At 52.0% G+C, this 20822-nt stretch overlaps 4 non-coding genes across 4 annotated transcripts; all 4 read right to left on the bottom strand.

The window, feature by feature from the left end:
- Positions 1–2185: 2185 nt before the first annotated feature.
- Positions 2186–2258, bottom strand: TRNAK-CUU (transfer RNA lysine (anticodon CUU)). Its single transcript has one exon. It is a non-coding gene; the product is annotated as a tRNA-Lys (tRNA).
- Positions 2259–10362: 8104 nt separating this feature from the next.
- Positions 10363–10435, bottom strand: TRNAK-UUU (transfer RNA lysine (anticodon UUU)). The gene has a single exon. It is a non-coding gene; the product is annotated as a tRNA-Lys (tRNA).
- Positions 10436–15242: 4807 nt separating this feature from the next.
- Positions 15243–15315, bottom strand: TRNAK-CUU (transfer RNA lysine (anticodon CUU)). Its single transcript has one exon. It is a non-coding gene; the product is annotated as a tRNA-Lys (tRNA).
- Positions 15316–16058: 743 nt separating this feature from the next.
- On the bottom strand, positions 16059–16131 carry TRNAK-UUU (transfer RNA lysine (anticodon UUU)). Its single transcript has one exon. It is a non-coding gene; the product is annotated as a tRNA-Lys (tRNA).
- Positions 16132–20822: the final 4691 nt, after the last annotated feature.

The following is a 20822-nucleotide window of genomic DNA, read 5'->3' as shown; positions in this document are numbered from 1 at the left end:
TACATACATGCATCTGTCCTCTCAACCTGTCTCTGGGCACATACTTAAATGTCCAGTAGAGAACAGTGTGAACTCTCCCTGTTTCGCGAGGTGGCAGTCAGCCTCTAGAGCCGTGTTCCGGAGGCTGCCGGAATGACTGAGCAGTGTATGGCGCCACATTCAAGATCAGTATTTTCCCCAGTCCTGTGATCAAATCCCGCTGCCGACATAAAGTAGTTTTCATACCTACTTTTATCATAACACCAGCAGGGATGAGACCTTAAACTCCTCTTTTTGAAAGGATGGGGGTGGGGACAGGACGGACCGGAGCGGACTCCGAGCTCGCTGTAAGAACGGGCGGCTCAGGCTAGGAAAGGGCGCTGGAAAGGCTCGGCCTAGGACCGCTCCCAGCGGCGCCTCCCAGGGCGGGAAGTGCTGCGTTGTGTGGAGTCCTTTGGGAATCGTGAGGCAAACTGCAGGATGTGTGTGTGTGTAGTTTTAAGCCTCAGCGAAATATCTGAAAAAGGAGAGTGTATGTTAAACCCGAAAATGGAGAAGCCTTTAAAAAGCATCACGCCCAACGTGGGGCTCGAACCCACGACCCTGAGATTAAGAGTCTCATGCTCTACCAACTGAGGTAGCCGGGCTGCTGTGCCTATGTCATTTCACACACCCTCTGTGTGTTCTTTGTGAGGAAGTAGTGTGTGGTTATCCCAGGAGGCCCCTTTGTTTCATTTTCTCTGCTGCTGACTCGACACAGGCACCTTTCTCTTTCTCCATCTCTCGCTCTACCCCAGTCTTATGTCCTCATCAGTCTCTCTGGAGCTCACTCTGGTACATACATGCATCTGTCCTCTCAACCTGTCTCTGGGCACATACTTAAATGTCCAGTAGAGAACAGTGTGAACTCTCCCTGTTTCGCGAGGTGGCAGTCAGCCTCCAGAGCTCTTTTCCGGAGGCTGCCGGAATGGCTGAGCGGTGTAAGGTGCCACATTCAAGAGCGGTATCTTCTCCAGTCCTGTGATCAAATCCAGCTACCGACATAAAGTTGTTTTCATACCTACTTTAATCATAACACCAGCGGGGATGAGACCGTAAAACTCCTCTTTTTGAAAGGATGGGGGTTGACAGGACGGACCGGAGCGGACTCCGAGCTCGCTGTAAGCACGGGCGGCTCAGGCTAGGAAAGGGCGCAGGAAAGGCTCGGCCTAGGACCGCTCCCAGCGGCGCCTCCCAGGGCGGGAAGTGCTGCGTTGTGTGGAGTCCTGTGGGAATCGTGAGGCAAACTGCAGGATGTGTGTGTGTGTAGTTTTAATCCTCAGCGAAATATCTGAAAAAGGTGAGAGTTAATGTTAAACCCGAAACATGGAGAAGCCTTTAAAAATTATCACGCCCAACTTGGGGCTCGAACCAACAACCCTGAGATTAAGAGTCTCATGCTCTACCGACCGAGCTAGCCAGGCTGCTGTGCCTATGTCATTTCACACACCGTCTGTGTGTTCTTTGTTAGGAAGTAGTGTGTGGTTATCCCAGGAGGCCCCTTTGTTTCATTTTCTCTGCTGCTGACTCGACACAGGCACCTTTCTCTTTCTCCATCTCTCGCTCTACCCCAGTCTTATGTCCCCATCAGTCTTTCTGGAGCTCACTCTGGTACATACATGCATCTGTCCTTTCAAACTGTCTCTGGGCACATGCTTCAATGTCCAGTAGAGAACAGTGTGAACTCTCCCTGTTTCGCGAGGTGGCAGTCAGCCTCCAGAGCCATGTCCTGGAGGCTGCCGGAATGGCCGAGCTGTGTAAGGCGCCACATTCAAGAGCAGTATCTTCCCCAGTCCCGAGATCAAATCCTGCTGCCGAAGTAAAGTAGTTTTCATACCTACTTTAATCATAACACCAGCGGGGATGAGACCTTAAACTCCTCTTTTTGAAAGGATGGGGGGGGAACAGGACGGACCGGAGCGGACTCCGAGCTCGCTGTAAGCACGGGCGGCTCAGGCTAGGAAAGGGCGCAGGAAAGGCTTGGCCTAGGAGCGCTCCCAGCGGCGCCTCCCAGGGCGGGAAGTGCTGCGTTGTGTGGAGTCCTGTGGGAATCGTGAGGCAAACTGCAGGATGTGTGTGTGTGTAGTTTTAAGCCTCAGCGAAATATCTGAAAAAGGTGAGAGTTAATGTTAAATCCGAAAATGGAGAAGCCTTTAAAAAAGGATCACGCCCAACGTGGGGCTCGAACCCACGACCCTGAGATTAAGAGTCTCATGCTCTACCGACTGAGCTAGCCGGGCTGTTGTGCCTATGTCATTTCACACACCCTCTGTGTGTTCTTTGTGAGGAAGTAGTGTGTGGTTATCCCAGGAGGCCCCTTTGTTTCATTTTCTCTGCTGCTGACTCGACACAGGCACCTTTCTCTTTCTCCATCTCTCGCTCTACCCCAGTCTTATGTCCTCATCAGTCTCTCTGGAGCTCGCTCTGGTACATACATGCATCTGTCCTCTCAACCTGTCTCTGGGCAGATACTTAAATGTCCAGTAGAGAACAGTGTGAACTCTCCCTGTTTCGCGAGGTGGCAGTCAGCCTCCAGAGCTGTTTTCCGGAGGCTGCCTGAATGGCTGAGCAGTGTAAGGTGTCACATTCAAGAGCAGTATCTTCCCCAATCCTGTGATCAAATCCCGCTGCAGACATAAAGTAGTTTTCATACCTACTTTAATCATAACACCAGCGGGGATGAGACCGTAAAACTCCTCATTTTGATAGGATGGGGGGGGGGGGACAGGACGGACCGGAGCGGACTCCGAGCTCGCTGTAAACACGGGCGGCTCAGGCTAGGAAAGGGCGCAGGAAAGGCTCGGCCTAGGACCACTCTCAGCGGCGCTTCCCAGGGCGGGAAGTGCTGCGTTGTGTGTAGTCCTGTGGGAATCGTGAGGCAAACTGCAGGATGTGTGTGTGTGTGTGTGTGTAGTTTTAAGCCTCAGCTAAATATCTGAAAAAGGTGAGAGTTAATGTTAAACCCGAAAATGGAGAAGCCTTTAAAAAGCACTACACCCAACGTGGGGCTCAAACCCACGACCCTGAGATAAAGAGTCTCATGCTCTACCGACTGAGCTAGCCGGGGTGCTGTACCTACGTTATTTCACACACCCTCTGTGTGTTCTTTGTGAGGAAGTAGTGTGTGGTTATCCCAAGAGGCCCCTTTGTTTCATTTTCTCTGCTGCTGACTCGACACAGGCACCTTTCTCTTTCTCCATCTCTCGCTCTACCCCAGTCTTATGTCCCCATCAGTCTCTCTGGAGCTCACTCTGGTATATACATGCATCTGTCCTCTCAACCTGTCTCTGGGCACTTGCTTAAATGTCCAGTAGAGAAGAGTGTGAACTATCCCTGTTTCGCGAGGTGGCAGTCAGCCTCCAGAGCCGTTTTCCGGAGGTTGCCGGAATGGCTGAGCGGTGTAAGGTGCCACATTCAAGAGCAGTATCTTCCCCAGTACTGTGATCAATTCCCGCTGCAGACATAAAGTAGTTTTCATACCTACTTTAATCATAACACCAGCAGGGATGAGACCGTAAAACTCCTCATTTTGATAGGATGGGGGGGGGGGGGGGGACAGGACGGACCGGAGAGGACTCCGAGCTCGCTGTAAGCGCGGGCGGCTCAGGCTAGGAAAGGGCGCAGGAAAGGCTCGGCCTAGGACCGCTCCCAGCGGCACCTCCCAGGGCGGGAAGTGCTGCGTTGTGTGGAGTCCTGTGGGAATTGTGAGGCAAACTGCAGGATGTGTGTGTGTGTGTAGTTTTAAGCCTCACCGAAATATCTGAAAAAGGTGAGAGTTAATGTTATACCCGACAATGGAGAAGCCTTTAAAAAGCATCACGCCCAACGTGTGCTTGAACCCACGACCCTGAGGTTAAGAGTCTCATGCTCTACCGACTGAGCTAGCCGGGCTGCTGTACATATGTCATTTCACACACCCTCTGTGTGTTCTTTGTGAAGAAGTAGTGTGTGGTTTTCCCAGGAGGCCCCTTTGTTTCATTTTCTCTGCTGCTGACTCGACACAGGCACCTTTCTCTTTCTCCATCTCTCGCTCTACCCCAGTCTTATGTCCTCATCAGTCTCTCTGGAGCTCACTCTGGTACATACATGCATCTGTCCTTTCAACCTGTCTCTGGGCACATGCTTAAATGTCCAGTAGAGAAGAGTGTGAACTCTCCCTGTTTTGCGAGGTGGCAGTCAGCCTCGAGAGCCGTGTTCCGGAGGCTGCCGGAATGGCCGAGCGGTGTAAGGTGCCACATTCAAGAGCAGTATCTTCCCCAGTTCTGTGATCAAATCCCGCTGCCGACATAAAGTAGTTTTCATACCTACTTTAATCATAACACCAGCGGGGATGAGACCTTAAACTCCTCTTTTTGAAAAAATGGGGGGGACAGGACGGACCGGAGCAGACTCCGAGCTCGCTGTAAGCACGGGCGGCTCAGGCTAGGAAAGGGCGCAGGAAAGGCTCGGCCTAGGACCGCTCCCAGCGGCGCCTCTCAGGGCGGGAAGTGCTGCGTTGTGTGGAGTCCTGTGGAATTCGTGAGGCAAACTGCAGGATGTGTGTGTGTGTAGTTTTAAGCCTCAGCGAAATATCTGAAAAAGGTGAGAGTTAATGTTAAACCCGAAAATGGAGAAGCCTTTAAAAAGCATCACGCCCAACGTGGGGCCCAAAACCACGACCCTGAGATTAAGAGTCTCATGCTCTACCGACTGAGCTTGTCGGGCTGCTGTGCCTATGTCATTTCACACACCCTCTGTGTGTTCTTTGTGAGGAAGTAGTGTGTGGTTATCCCAGGAGGCCCCTTTGTTTCATTTTCTCTGCTGCTGACTCGACACAGGCACCTTTCTCTTTCTCCATCTCTCGCTCTACCCCAGTCTTATGTCCCCATCAGTCTCTCTGGAGCTCACTCTGGTACATACATGCATCCGTCCTCTCAACCTGTCTCTGGGCACATACTTAAATGTCCAGTAGAGAAGATTGTGAACTCTCCCTGTTTCACGAGGTGGCAGTCAGCCTCCAGAGCTGTGTTACAGAGGCGGCCAGAATGGCCGAGCGGTGTAAGGCGCCACATTCAAGAGCAGTATCTTCCTCAGTCCTGTGATCAAATCCCGCTGCTGACATAAAGTAGTTTTCATACCTACTTTAATCATAACACCAGCGGGGATGAGACCTTAAACTCCTCTTTTTGAAAGGATGGGGGGGACAGGACGGACCGGAGCGGACTCCGAGCTCGCTGTAAGCATGGGCGACTCAGGCTAGGAAAGGGCGCAGGAAAGGCTCGGCATAGGACCACTCCCAGCGGCGCCTCCCAGGGCGGGAAGTGCTGCGTTGTGTGGAGTCCTGTGGGAATCGTGAGGCAAACTGCAGGATGTGTGTGTGTGTGTAGTTTTAAGTCTCAGCAAAATATCTGAAAAAGGTGAGAGTTAATGTTAAACCCGAAAATGGAGAAGCCTTTAAAAAGTATCATGCCCAACGTGGGGCTTGAACCCACGACCCTGAGATTAAGAGTCTCATGCTCTACCGACTGAGCTAGCCAGGATGCTGTGCCTATGTCATTTCATACACCCTCTGTGTGTTCTTTGTGAGGATGTAGTGTGTGGTTATCCCAGGAGGCCCCTTTGTTTCATTTTCTTTGCTGCTGACTCGACACAGGCACCTTTCTCTTTCTCCATCTCTCGCTCTACCCCAGTCTTATGTCCCCATCAGTCTCTCTGGAGCTCACTCTGGTACATACATGCATCTGTCCTCTCAACCTGTCTCTGGGCACATACTTAAATGTCCAGTAGAGAACAGTGTGAACTCTCCCTGTGTCGCGAGGTGGCAGTCAGCCTCCAGAGCCGTGTTCCGCAGGCTGCCGGAATGGCCGAGCGGTGTAAGGCGCCACATTCAAAAGCAGTATCTTCCCCAGTCCTGTGGTCAAATCCCGCTGCTGACATAAAGTAGTTTTCATACCTACTTTAATCATAACACCAGCGGGGATGAGACCTTAAACTCCTCTTTTTAAAAGGATGGGGGGGGACAGGACGGACCGGAGCGGACTCCGAGCTCGCTGTAAGCACAGGCGGCTCAGGATAGGAAAGGGCGCAGGAAAGACTCGGCATAGGACCGCTCCCAGCGGCGCCACCCATGGCGGGAAGTGCTGCGTTGTGTGGAGTACTGTGGGAATCGTGAGGCAAACTGCAGGATGTGTGTGTGTGTAGTTTTAAGCCTCAGCAAAATATCTGAAAAAGGTGAGAGTTAATGTTAAACCCGAAAATGGAGAAGCCTTTAAAAAGCATCACGCCCAACATGGGGCCCGAACCCACGACCCTGAGATTAAGAATCTCATGCTCTACCGACTGAGCTTGTCGGGCTGCTGTGCCTATATCATTTCACACACCCTCTGTGTGTTCTTTGTGAGGAAGTAGTGTGTGGTTATCCCAGGAGGCCCCTTTGTTTCATTTTCTCTGCTGCTGACTCGACACAGGCACCTTTCTCTTTCTCCATCTCTCGCTCTACCCCAGTCTTATGTCCCCATCAGTCTCTCTGGAGCTCACTCTGGTACATACATGCATCTTTCCTCTCAACCTGTCTCTGGGCATATACTTAAATGTCCAGTAGAGAACAGTGTGAACTCTCCCTGTGTCGCGAGGTGGCAGTCAGCCTCCAGAGCTATGTTCCGCAGGCTGCCATAATGGCCGAGCGGTGTAAGGCGCCACATTCAAGAGCAGTATCTTCCCCAGTCCTGTGATCAAATCCCGCTGCTGACATAAAGTAGTTTTCATACCTACTTTAATCATAACCCCAGCGGGGATGAGACTTTAAACTCCTCTTTTTGAAAGGATGGGGGGGGACAGGACGGACCGGAGCGGACTCCGAGCTCGCTGTAAGCACTGGCGGCTCAGGCTAGGAAAGGGCGCAGGAAAGGCTCGGCATAGGACCGCTCCCAGCGGCGCCTCCCAGGGCGGGAAGTGCTGCGTTGTGTGGAGTCCTGTGGGAATCGTGAGGCAAACTGCAGGATGTGTGTGTGTGTGTGTAGTTTTAAGCCTCAGCAAAATATCTGAAAAAGGTGAGAGTTAATGTTAAACCCGAAAAGGGAGAAGCCTTTAAAAAGCATCACGTCCAACGTGAAGCTCGAACCCACGACCCTGAGATTAAAAGTCTCATGCTCTAGCGACTGAGCTACCCAGGCTGCTGTGCCTATGTTGTTTCACACACCCTCTGTGTGTTCTTTGTGAGGAAGTAGTGTGTGGTTATCCCAGGAGGCCCCTTTGTTTCATTTTCCCATGCTGCTGACTCAACACAGGCACCTTTCTCTTTCTCCATCTCTCGCTCTGCCCCAGTCTTATGTCCTCATCAGTCTCTCTGGAGCTCAATCTGGTACATACATGCATCTGTCCTCTCAACCTGTCTCTTGGCACATACTTAAATGTCCAGTAGAGAACAGTGTGAACTCTCCCTGTTTCGCGAGGTGGCAGTCAGCCTCCAGAGACGTTTTCCAGAGGCTGCCGGAATGGCTGAGCGTTGTAAGGTGCCACATTCAAGAGCAGTATCTTCCCCACTCCTGTGATCAAATCCCGCTGCTGACATAAAGTAGTTTTCATACCTACTTTAATCATAACACCAGCGGGGATGAGACCGTAAAACTCCTCTTTTTGAAAGGATGGGGGTGGACAGGACGGACCGGAGCGGACTCCGAGCTCGCTGTAAGCACGGGCGGCTCAGGCTAGGAAAGGGCGCAGGAAAGGCTCGGCCTAAGACCGCTCCCAGCGGCGCCTCTCAGGGTGGGAAGTGCTGTGTTGTGTGGAGTCCTGTGGGAATTGTGAGGCAAACTGCAGGATGTGTGTGTGTGTGTGTGTAGTTTTAAGCCTCAGCGAAATATCTGAAAACGGTGAGAGTTAATGTTAAACCCGAAAATGGAGAAGCCTTTAAAAAGCATCACGCCCAACGTGGGGCTCGAAAATACAACCCTGAGTTTAAGAGTCTCATGCTCTAGCGACTGAGCTACCCAGGCTGCTGTGCCTATGTCATTTCACACACCCTCTGCGTGTTCTTTGTGAGGCAGTAGTGTGTGGTTATCCCAGGAGGCCCCTTTGTTTCATTTTCTCTGCTGCTGACTCGACACAGGCACCTTTCTCTTTCTCCATCTCTCGCTTTACCCCAGTTTTATGTCCCCATCAGTCTTTCTGGAGATCACTCTGGTACATACATGCATCTGTCCTCTCAACCTGTCTCTGGGCACATGCTTAAATGTCCAGTATAGAACAGTGTGAACTCTCCCTGTGTCGCGAGGTGGCATTCAGCCTCCAGAGGTGTGTTCCGGAGGCTGCCGGAATGGCCGAGCGGTGTAAGGCGCCACATTCAAGAGCAGTATCTTTCCCAGTCCTGTGGTCAAATCCCGCTGCTGACATAAAGGAGTTTTCATACCTACTTTAATCATAACACCAGCGGGGATGAGACCTTAATCTCCTCTTTTTGAAAGGATGGGGGGACAGGACGGACCGGAGCGGACTCCGAGCTCGCTGTAAGCACGGGCAATTCAGGCTAGGAAAGGGCGCAGGAAAGGCTCGGCCTTGGACCGCTCCCAGCGGCGCCTCTCAGGGCGGGAAGTGCTGCGTGGTGTGGAGTCCTGTGGGAATCGTGACCCAAACTGCAGGATGTGTGTGTGTGTAGTTTTAAGCCTCAGCGAAATATCTGAAAAAGGTGAGAGTTAATGTTAAACCCGAAAATGGAGAAGCCTTTAAAAAGCATCACGCCCAACATGGGGCCCGAACCCACAACCCTGAGATTAAGAGTCTCATGCACTAGCGACTGAGCTAGTAAGGCTGCTGTGCCTATGTTATTTCACACACCCTCTGTGTGTTGTTTGTGAGGAAGTAGTGTGTGGTTATCTCAGGAGGCCCCTTTGTTTCATTTTCTCTGCTGCTGACTCGACACAGGCACCTTTCTCTTTCTCCATCTCTCGCTCTACCCCAGTCTTATGTCCCCATCAGTCTCTCTGGAGCTCACTCTGGTACATACATGCATCTTTCCTCTCAACCTGTCTCTGGGCATATACTTAAATGTCCTGTAGAGAACAGTGTGAACTCTCCCTGTGTGGCGAGGTGGCAGTCAGCCTCCAGAGCCGTGTTCCGCAGGCTGCCGGAATGGCCGAGCGGTGTAAGGTGCCACATTGAAGAGCAGTATCTTCCCCAGTCCTGTGGTCAAATCCCACTGCTGACATAAAATAGTTTTCATACCTACTTTAATCATAACACCAGCGGGGATGAGACCTTAAACTCCTCTTTTTGAAAGGATGGGGGGGGACAGGACGGACCGGAGCGGACTCCGAGCTCGCTGTAAGCACGGGCAACTCAGGCTAGGAAAGGGCGCAGGAAAGGCTCGGCCTTGGACCACTCCCAGCGGCGCCTCTCAGGGCGGGAAGTGCTGCGTTGTATGGAGTCCTGTGGGAATCGTGACCCAAACTGCAGGATGCTTGTGTGTGTAGTTTTAAGCCTCAGCGAAATATCTGAAAAAGGTGAGAGTTAATGTTAAATCCGAAAATGGAGAAGCCTTTAAAAAGCATCACGCCCAACATGGGGCCCGAACCCACGACCCTGAGATTAAGAGTCTCATGCTCTACCGACTGAGCTTGTCAGGTTGCTGTGCCTATGTCGTTTCACACACCCTCTGTGTGTTCTTTGTGAGGAAGTAGTGTGTGGTTATCCCAGGAGGACCCTTTGTTTCATTTTCTCTGCTGCTGACTCGACACAGGCACCTTTCTCTTTCTCCATCTCTCGCTCTACCCCAGTCTTATGTCCCCATCAGTCTCTCTGGAGCTCACTCTGGTACATACATGCATCTGTCCTCTCAACCTGTCTCTGGGCACATACTTAAATGTCCAGTAGAGAACAGTGTGAACTCTCCCTGTTTCGCGAGGTGGCAGTCAGCCTCCAGAGCTGTGTTCCGCAGGCTGCCGTAATGGCCGAGCGGTGTAAGGCGCCACATTCAAAAGCAGTATCTTCCCCAGTCCTGTGGTCAAATCCCGCTGCTGACATAAAGTAGTTTTCATACCTACTTTAATCATAACACCAGCGGGGATGAGACCTTAAACTCCTCTTTTTGAAAGGATGGGGGGGGACAGGACGGACCGAAGCGGACTCCGAGCTCGCTGTAAGCACAGGCGGCTCAGGCTAGGAAAGGGCGCAGGAAAGGCTCGGCCTAGGACCGCTCCCAGCGGCGCCACCCATGGCGGGAAGTGCTGCGTTGTGTGGAGTCCTGTGGGAATCGTGAGGCAAACTGCAGGATGTGTGTGTGTGTGTGTAGTTTTAAGCCTCAGCAAAATATCTGAAAAAGGTGAGAGTTAATGTTAAACCCGAAAAGGGAGAAGCCTTTAAAAAGCATCACGCCCAACGTGAGGCTCGAACCCACAACCCTGAGATTAAAAGTCTCATGCTCTACCGACTGAGCTAGCCGGGATGCTGTGCCTATGTTGTTTCACACACCCTCTGTGTGTTCTTTGTGAGGAAGTAGTGTGTGGTTATCCCAGGAGGCCCCTTTGTTTCATTTACTCTGCTGCTGACTCGACACAGGCACCTTTCTCTTTCTCCATCTCTGGCTCTACCCCAGTCTTATGTCCTCATCAGTCTCTCTGGAGCTCAATCTGGTACATACATGCATCTGTCCTCTCAACCTGTCTCTTGGCACATACTTAAATGTCCAGTAGAGAACAGTGTGAACTCTCCCTGTTTCGCGAGGTGGCAGTCAGCCTCCAGAGACGTTTTCCAGAGGCTGCCAGAATGGCTGAGCATTGTAAGGTGCCACATTCAAGGGCAGTATCTTCCCCACTCCTGTGATCAAATCCCGCTGCCGACATAAAGTAGTTTTCATACCTACTTTAATCATAACACCAGCGGGGATGAGACCGTAAAACTCCTCTTTTTGAAAGGATGGGGGTGGACAGGACGGACCGGAGCGGACTCCGAGCTCGCTGTAAGCACGGGCGGCTCAGGCTAGGAAAGGGCGCAGGAAAGGTTCGGCCTAGGACCGCTCCCAGCGGCGCCTCTCCGGGTGGGAAGTGCTGCGTTGTGTGGAGTCCTGTGGGAATTGTGAGGCAAACTGCAGGATGTGTGTGTGTGTAGTTTTAAGCCTCAGCGAAATATCTGAAAAAGGTGAGAGTTAATGTTAAACCCGAAAATGGAGAAGCCTTTAAAAAGCATCACACCCAACGTGGGGCTTGAAACCACAACCCTGAGTTTAAGAGTCTCATGCTCTAGCGACTGAGCTACCCAGGCTGCTGTACCTATGTCATTTCTCACACCCTCTGCGTGTTCTTTGTGAGGCAGTAGTGTGTGGTTATCCCAGGAGGCCCCTTTGTTTCATTTTCTCTGCTGCTGACTCGACACAGGCACCTTTCTCTTTCTCCATCTCTCGCTTTACCCCAGTTTTATGTCCCCATCAGTCTTTCTGGAGATCACTCTGGTACATACATGCATCTGTCCTCTCAACCTGTCTCTGGGCACATGCTTAAATGTCCACTATAGAACAGTGTGAACTCTCCCTGTGTCGCGAGGTGGCATTCAGCCTCCAGAGGCGTGTTCCGGAGGCTGCCGGAATGGCCGAGTGGTGTAAGGCGCCACATTCAAGAGCAGTATCTTTCCCAGTCCTGTGGTAAAATCCCGCTGCTGACATAAAGTAGTTTTCATACCTACTTTAATCATAACACCAGCGGGGATGAGACCTTAAACTCCTCTTTTTGAAAGGATGGGGGGGACAGGACGGACCGGAGCGGACTCCGAGCTCGCTGTAAGCACGGGCAACTCAGGCTAGGAAAGGGCGCAGGAAAGGCTCGGCCTTGGACCGCTCCCAGCGGCGCCTCTCAGGGCGGGAAGTGCTGCGTTGTGTGGAGTCCTGTGGGAATCGTGACCCAAACTGCAGGATGTGTGTGTGTGTAGTTTTAAGCCTCAGCGAAATATCTGAAAAAGGTGAGAGTTAATGTTAAACCCGAAAATGGAGAAGCCTTTAAAAAGCATCACGCCCAACATGGGGCCCAAACCCACGACCCTGAGATTAAGAGTCTCGTGCGCTAGCGACTGAGCTAGTGAGGCTGCTGTGCCTATGTCATTTCACACACCCTCTGTGTGTTCTTTGTGAGGAAGTAGTGTGTGGTTATCCCAGGAGGCCCCTTTGTTTCATTTTCTCTGCTGCTGACTCGACACAGGCACCTTTCTCTTTCTCCATCTCTCGCTCTACCCCAGTCTTATGTCCCCATCAGTCTCTCTGGAGCTCACTCTGGTACATACATGCATCTTTCCTCTCAACCTGTCTCTGGGCATATACTTAAATGTCCAGTAGAGAACAGTGTGAACTCTCCCTGTGTCGCGAGGTGGCAGTCAGCCTCCAGAGCCGTGTTCCGCAGGCTGCCGGAATGGCCGAGCGGTGTAAGGGGCCACATTGAAGAGCAGTATCTTCCCCAGTCCTGTGGTCAAATCCCACTGCTGACATAAAATAGTTTTCATACCTACTTTAATCATAACACCAGCGGGGATGAGACCTTAAACTCCTCTTTTTGAAAGGATGGGGGGGACAGGACAGACCGGAGCGGACTCCGAGCTCGCTGTAAGCACGGGCAACTCAGGCTAGGAAAGGGCGCAGGAAAGGCTCGGCCTTGGACCGCTCCCAGCGGCGCCTCTCAGGGCGGGAAGTGCTGCGTTGTGTGGAGTACTGTGGGAATCGTGAGGCAAACTGCAGGATGTGTGTGTGTAGTTTTAAGCCTCAGCAAAATATCTGAAAAAGGTGAGAGTTAATGTTAAACCCGAAAATGGAGAAGCCTTTAAAAAGCATCACACCCAACATGGGGCTCGAACCCACGACCCTGAGATTAAGAGTCTCATGCTCTACCGACTGAGCTAGCCGGGCTGCTGTGCCTATGTCATTTCACACACCCTCTGTGTGTTCTTTGTGAGGAAGTAGTGTGTGGTTATTCCAGGAGGCCCCTTTGTTTCATTTTCTCTGCTGCTGACTCGACACAGGCACCTTTCTCTTTCTCCATCTCTCGCTCTACCCCAGTCTTATGTCCCCATCAGTCTCTCTGGAGCTCACTCTGGTACATACATGCATCTTTCCTCTCAACCTGTCTCTGGGCATATACTTAAATGTCCAGTAGAGAACAGTGTGAACTCTCCCTGTGTCGCGAGGTGGCAGTCAGCCTCCAGAGCCGTGTTCCGCAGGCTGCCGGAATGGCCGAGCGGTGTAAGGGGCCACATTGAAGAGCAGTATCTTCCCCAGTCCTGTGGTCAAATCCCACTGCTGACATAAAATAGTTTTCATACCTACTTTAATCATAACACCAGCGGGGATGAGACCTTAAACTCCTCTTTTTGAAAGGATGGGGGGGGACAGGACGGACCGGAGCGGACTCCGAGCTCGCTGTAAGCACGGGCAACTCAGGCTAGGAAAGGGCGCAGGAAAGGCTCGGCCTTGGACCGCTCCCAGTGGCGCCTCTCAGGGCGGGAAGTGCTGCGTTGTGTGGAGTACTGTGGGAATCGTGAGGCAAACTGCAGGATGTGTGTGTGTAGTTTTAAGCCTCAGCACAATATCTGAAAAAGGTGAGAGTTAATGTTAAACCCGAAAATGGAGAAGCCTTTAAAAAGCATCACACCCAACATGTGGCTCGAACCCACGACCCTGAGATTAAGAGTCTCATGCTCTACCGACTGAGCGAGCCGGGCTGCTGTGCCTATGTCATTTCACACACCCTCTGTGTGTTCTTTGTGAGGAAGTAGTGTGCGGTTATTCCAGGAGGCCCCTTTGTTTCATTTTCTCTGCTGCTGACTCGACACAGGCACCTTTCTCTTTCTCCATCTCTCGCTCTACCCCAGTCTTATGTCCCCATCAGTCTCTCTGGAGCTCACTCTGGTACATACATGCATCTGTCCTCTCAACCTGTCTCTGGGCACATACTTAAATGTCCATTAGAGAACAGTGTGAACTCTCCCTGTTTCGCGAGGTGGCATTCAGCCTCCAGAGGCGTGTTCCGGAGGCTGCCGGAATGGCCGAGCGGTGTAAGGCGCCACATTCAAGAGCAGTATCTTTCCCAGTCCTGTGGTCAAATCCCGCTGCTGACATAAAGTAGTTTTCATACCTACTTTAATCATAACACCAGCGGGGATGAGACCTTAAACTCCTCTTTTTGAAAGGATGGGGGGGGACAGGACGGACCGGAGCGGACTCCGAGCTCGCTGTAAGCACGGGCAACTCAGGCTAGGAAAGGGCGCAGGAAAGGCTCGGCCTTGGACCGCTCCCAGCGGCGCCTCTCAGGGCGGGAAGTGCTGCGTTGTGTGGAGTCCTGTGGGAATCGTGACCCAAACTGCAGGATGTGTGTGTGTGTAGTTTTAAGCCTCCGCGAAATATCTGAAAAAGGTGAGAGTTAATGTTAAACCCGAAAATGGAGAAGCCTTTAAAAAGGATCACGCCCAACATGGGGCCCGAACCCACAACCCTGAGATTAAGAGTCTCATGCGCTAGCTACTGAGCTAGTGAGGCTGCTATGCCTATGTCATTTCACACACCCTCTGTGTGTTCTTTGTGAGGAAGTAGTGTGTGGTTATCCCAGGAGGCCCCTTTGTTTCATTTTCTCTGCTGCTGACTCGACACAGGCACCTTTCTCTTTCTCCATCTCTCGCTCTACCCCAGTCTTATGTCCCCATCAGTCTCTCTGGAGCTCACTCTGGTACATACATGCATCTTTCCTCTCAACCTGTCTCTGGGCATATACTTAAATGTCCAGTAGAGAACAGTGTGAACTCTCCCTGTGTCGCGAGGTGGCAGTCAGCCTCCAGAGCCGTGTTCCGCAGGCTGCCGGAATGGCCGAGCGGTGTAAGGTGCCACATTGAAGAGCAGTATCTTCCCCAGTCCTGTGGTCAAATCCCACTGCTGACATAAAATAGTTTTCATACCTACTTTAATCATAACACCAGCGGGGATGAGACCTTAAACTCCTCTTTTTGAAAGGATGGGGGGGGGACAGGACGGACCGGAGCGGACTCCGAGCTCGCTGTAAGCATGGGCAACTCAGGCTAGGAAAGGGCGCAGGAAAGGCTCGGCCTTGGACCGCTCCCAGCGGCGCCTCTCAGGGCGGGAAGTGCTGCGTTGTGTGGAGTCCTGTGGGAATCGTGCCCCAAACTGCAGGATGTGTGTGTGTGTAGTTTTAAGCCTCAGCGAAATATCTGAAAAAGGTGAGAGTTAATGTTAAATCCGAAAATGGAGAAGCCTTTAAAAAGTATCACGCCCAACATGGGGCTTGAACCCACGACCCTGAGATTAAGAGTCTCATGCTCTACCGACTGAGCTAGCCGGGCTGCTGTGCCTGTGTCATTTCACACACCCTCTGTGTGTTCTTTGTGAGGAAGTAGTGTGTGGTTATCCCAGGAGGCCCCTTTGTTTCATTTTCTTTGCTGCTGACTCGACACAGGCACCTTTCTCTTTCTCCATCTCTCGCTCTACCCCTGTCTTATGTCCCCATCAGTCTCTCTGGAGCTCACTCTGGTACATACATGCATCTGTCCTCTCAACCTGTCTCTGGGCACATACTTAAATGTCCAGTAGAGAACAGTGTGAACTCTCCCTGTGTCGCGAGGTGGCAGTCAGCCTCCAGAGCTGTGTTCCGCAGGCTGCCGTAATGGCCGAGCGGTGTAAGGCGCCACATTCAAAAGCAGTATCTTCCCCAGTCCTGTGGTCAAATCCCGCTGCTGACATAAAGTAGTTTTCATACCTACTTTAATCATAACACCAGCGGGGATGAGACCTTAAACTCCTCTTTTTGAAAGGATGGGGGGGGACAGGACGGACCGAAGCGGACTCCGAGCTCGCTGTAAGCACAGGCGGCTCAGGCTAGGAAAGGGCGCAGGAAAGGCTCGGCCTAGGACCGCTCCCAGCGGCGCCACCCATGGCGGGAAGTGCTGCGTTGTGTGGAGTCCTGTGGGAATCGTGAGGCAAACTGCAGGATGTGTGTGTGTGTGTAGTTTTAAGCCTCAGCAAAATATCTGAAAAAGGTGAGAGTTAATGTTAAACCCGAAAAGGGAGAAGCCTTTAAAAAGCATCACGCCCAACGTGAGGCTCGAACCCACAACCCTGAGATTAAAAGTCTCATGCTCTACCGACTGAGCTAGCCGGGATGCTGTGCCTATGTTGTTTCACACACCCTCTGTGTGTTCTTTGTGAGGAAGTAGTGTGTGGTTATCCCAGGAGGCCCCTTTGTTTCATTTACTCTGCTGCTGACTCGACACAGGCACCTTTCTCTTTCTCCATCTCTGGCTCTACCCCAGTCTTATGTCCTCATCAGTCTCTCTGGAGCTCAATCTGGTACATACATGCATCTGTCCTCTCAACCTGTCTCTTGGCACATACTTAAATGTCCAGTAGAGAACAGTGTGAACTCTCCCTGTTTCGCGAGGTGGCAGTCAGCCTCCAGAGACGTTTTCCAGAGGCTGCCAGAATGGCTGAGCATTGTAAGGTGCCACATTCAAGAGCAGTATCTTCCCCACTCCTGTGATCAAATCCCGCTGCCGACATAAAGTAGTTTTCATACCTACTTTAATCATAACACCAGCGGGGATGAGACCGTAAAACTCCTCTTTTTGAAAGGATGGGGGTGGACAGGACGGACCGGAGCGGACTCCGAGCTCGCTGTAAGCACGGGCGGCTCAGGCTAGGAAAGGGCGCAGGAAAGGTTCGGCTTAGGACCGCTCCCAGCGGCGCCTCTCCGGGTGGGAAGTGCTGCGTTGTGTGGAGTCCTGTGGGAATTGTGAGGCAAACTGCAGGATGTGTGTGTGTGTAGTTTTAAGCCTCAGCGAAATATCTGAAAAAGGTGAGAGTTAATGTTAAACCCGAAAATGGAGAAGCCTTTAAAAAGCATCACGTCCAACGTGGGGCTTGAAACCACAACCCTGAGTTTAAGAGTTTCATGCTCTAGCGACTGAGCTACCCAGGCTGCTGTACCTATGTCATTTCTCACACCCTCTGCGTGTTCTTTGTGAGGCAGTAGTGTGTGGTTATCCCAGGAGGCCCCTTTGTTTCATTTTCTCTGCTGCTGACTCGACACAGGCACCTTTCTCTTTCTCCATCTCTCGCTTTACCCCAGTTTTATGTCCCCATCAGTCTTTCTGGAGATCACTCTGGTACATACATGCATCTGTCCTCTCAACCTGTCTCTGGGCACATGCTTAAATGTCCAGTATAGAACAGTGTGAACTCTCCCTGTGTCGCGAGGTGGCATTCAGCCTCCAGAGGCGTGTTCCGGAGGCTGCCGGAATGGCCGAGTGGTGTAAGGCGCCACATTCAAGAGCAGTATCTTTCCCAGTCCTGTGGTAAAATCCCGCTGCTGACATAAAGTAGTTTTCATACCTACTTTAATCATAACACCAGCGGGGATGAGACCTTAAACTCCTCTTTTTGAAAGGATGGGGGGGACAGGACGGACCGGAGCGGACTCCGAGCTCGCTTTAAGCACGGGCAACTCAGGCTAGGAAAGGGCGCAGGAAAGGCTCGGCCTTGGACCGCTCCCAGCGGCGCCTCTCAGGGCGGGAAGTGCTCCGTTGTGTGGAGTCCTGTGGGAATCGTGACCCAAACTGCAGGATGTGTGTGTGTGTAGTTTTAAGCCTCAGCGAAATATCTGAAAAAGGTGAGAGTTAATGTTAAACCCGAAAAAGGAGAAGCCTTTAAAAAGCATCACGCCCAACATGGGGCCCAAACCCACGACCCTGAGATTAAGAGTCTCGTGCGCTAGCGACTGAGCTAGTGAGGCGGCTGTGCCTATGTCATTTCACACACCCTCTGTGTGTTCTTTGTGAGGAAGTAGTGTGTGGTTATCCCAGGAGGCCCCTTTGTTTCATTTTCTCTGCTGCTGACTCGACACAGGCACCTTTCTCTTTCTCCATCTCTCGCTCTACCCCAGTCTTATGTCCCCATCAGTCTCTCTGGAGCTCACTCTGGTACATACATGCATCTTTCCTCTCAACCTGTCTCTGGGCATATACTTAAATGTCCAGTAGAGAACAGTGTGAACTCTCCCTGTGTCGCGAGGTGGCAGTCAGCCTCCAGAGCCGTGTTCCGCAGGCTGCCGGAATGGCCGAGCGGTGTAAGGGGCCACATTGAAGAGCAGTATCTTCCCCAGTTCTGTGGTCAAATCCCACTGCTGACATAAAATAGTTTTCATACCTACTTTAATCATAACACCAGCGGGGATGAGACCTTAAACTCCTCTTTTTGAAAGGATGGGGGGGACAGGACAGACCGGAGCGGACTCCGAGCTCGCTGTAAGCACGGGCAACTCAGGCTAGGAAAGGGCACAGGAAAGGCTCGGCCTTGGACCGCTCCCAGCGGCGCCTCTCAGGGCGGGAAGTGCTGCGTTGTGTGGAGTACTGTGGGAATCGTGAGGCAAACTGCAGGATGTGTGTGTGTAGTTTTAAGCCTCAGCAAAATATCTGAAAAAGGTGAGAGTTAATGTTAAACCCGAAAATGGAGAAGCCTTTAAAAAGCATCACACCCAACATGGGGCTCGAACCCACGACCCTGAGATTAAGAGTCTCATGCTCTACCGACTGAGCTAGCCGGGCTGCTGTGCCTATGTCATTTCACACACCCTCTGTGTGTTCTTTGTGAGGAAGTAGTGTGTGGTTATTCCAGGAGGCCCCTTTGTTTCATTTTCTCTGCTGCTGACTCGACACAGGCACCTTTCTCTTTCTCCATCTCTCGCTCTACCCCAGTCTTATGTCCCCATCAGTCTCTCTGGAGCTCACTCTGGTACATACATGCATCTTTCCTCTCAACCTGTCTCTGGGCATATACTTAAATGTCCAGTAGAGAACAGTGTGAACTCTCCCTGTGTCGCGAGGTGGCAGTCAGCCTCCAGAGCCGTGTTCCGCAGGCTGCCGGAATGGCCGAGCGGTGTAAGGGGCCACATTGAAGAGCAGTATCTTCCCCAGTCCTGTGGTCAAATCCCACTGCTGACATAAAATAGTTTTCATACCTACTTTAATCATAACACCAGCGGGGATGAGACCTTAAACTCCTCTTTTTGAAAGGATGGGGGGGGACAGGACGGACCGGAGCGGACTCCGAGCTCGCTGTAAGCACGGGCAACTCAGGCTAGGAAAGGGCGCAGGAAAGGCTCGGCCTTGGACCGCTCCCAGTGGCGCCTCTCAGGGCGGGAAGTGCTGCGTTGTGTGGAGTACTGTGGGAATCGTGAGGCAAACTGCAGGATGTGTGTGTTTAGTTTTAAGCCTCAGCACAATATCTGAAAAAGGTGAGAGTTAATGTTAAACCCGAAAATGGAGAAGCCTTTAAAAAGCATCACACCCAACATGTGGCTCGAACCCACGACCCTGAGATTAAGAGTCTCATGCTCTACCGACTGAGCGAGCCGGGCTGCTGTGCCTATGTCATTTCACACACCCTCTGTGTGTTCTTTGTGAGGAAGTAGTGTGTGGTTATTCCAGGAGGCCCCTTTGTTTCATTTTCTCTGCTGCTGACTCGACACAGGCACCTTTCTCTTTCTCCATCTCTCGCTCTACCCCAGTCTTATGTCCCCATCAGTCTCTCTGGAGCTCACTCTGGTACATACATGCATCTGTCCTCTCAACCTGTCTCTGGGCACATACTTAAATGTCCAGTAGAGAACGGTGTGAACTCTCCCTGTTTCGCGAGGTGGCAGTCAGCCTCCAGAGACGTTTTCCAGAGGCTGCCGGAATGGCTGAGCGTTGTAAGGTGCCACATTCAAGAGCAGTATCTTCCCCACTCCTGTGATCAAATCCCGCTGCCGACATAAAGCAGTTTTCATACCTACTTTAATCATAACACCAGCGGGGATGAGACTGTAAAACTCCTCTTTTTGAAAGGATGGGGGTGGACAGGTCGGACCGGAGCGGACTCCGAGCTCGCTGTAAGCACGGGCGGCTCAGGCTAGGAAAGGGCGCAGGAAAGGCTCGGCCTAGGACCGCTCCCAGCGGCGCCTCTCAGGGTGGGAAGTGCTGCGTTGTGTGGAGTCCTGTGGGAATTGTGAGGCAAACTGCAGGATGTGTGTGTGTGTAGTTTTAAGCCTCAGCGAAATATCTGAAAAAGGTGAGAGTTAATGTTAAACCCGAAAATGGAGAAGCCTTTAAAAAGCATCACGCCCAACGTGGGGCTCGAAACCACAACCCTGAGTTTAAGAGTCTCATGCTCTAGCGACTGAGCTACCCAGGCTGCTGTGCCTATGTCATTTCACACACCCTCTGCGTGTTCTTTGTGAGGCAGTAGTGTGTGGTTATCCCAGGAGGCCCCTTTGTTTCATTTTCTCTGCTGCTGACTCGACACAGGCACCTTTCTCTTTCTCCATCTCTCGCTTTACCCCAGTTTTATGTCCCCATCAGTCTTTCTGGAGATCACTCTGGTACATACATGCATCTGTCCTCTCAACCTGTCTCTGGGCACATGCTTAAATGTCCAGTATAAAACAGTGTGAACTCTCCCTGTGTCGCGAGGTGGCATTCAGCCTCCAGAGGCGTGTTCCGGAGGCTGCCGGAATGGCCGAGCGGTGTAAGGCGCCACTTTCAAGAGCAGTATCTTTCCCAGTCCTGTGGTCAAATCCCGCTGCTGACATAAAGTAGTTTTCATACCTACTTAAATCATAACACCAGCGGGGATGAGACCTTAAACTCCTCTTTTTGAAAGGATGGGGGGGGACAGGACGGACCGGAGCGGACTCCGAGCTCGCTGTAAGCACGGGCAACTCAGGCTAGGAAAGGGCGCAGGAAAGGCTCGGCCTTGGACCGCTCCCAGCGGCGCCTCTCAGGGCGGGAAGTGCTGCGTTGTGTGGAGTCCTGTGGGA

Source organism: Pleurodeles waltl, chromosome 6, assembly GCF_031143425.1.
Source record: "Pleurodeles waltl isolate 20211129_DDA chromosome 6, aPleWal1.hap1.20221129, whole genome shotgun sequence".
NCBI classification, from domain to species: domain Eukaryota; kingdom Metazoa; phylum Chordata; class Amphibia; order Caudata; family Salamandridae; genus Pleurodeles; species Pleurodeles waltl.
Note: the sequence above shows the minus strand (reverse complement) of the source record. Positions and strands in the feature narration are given on the sequence as shown.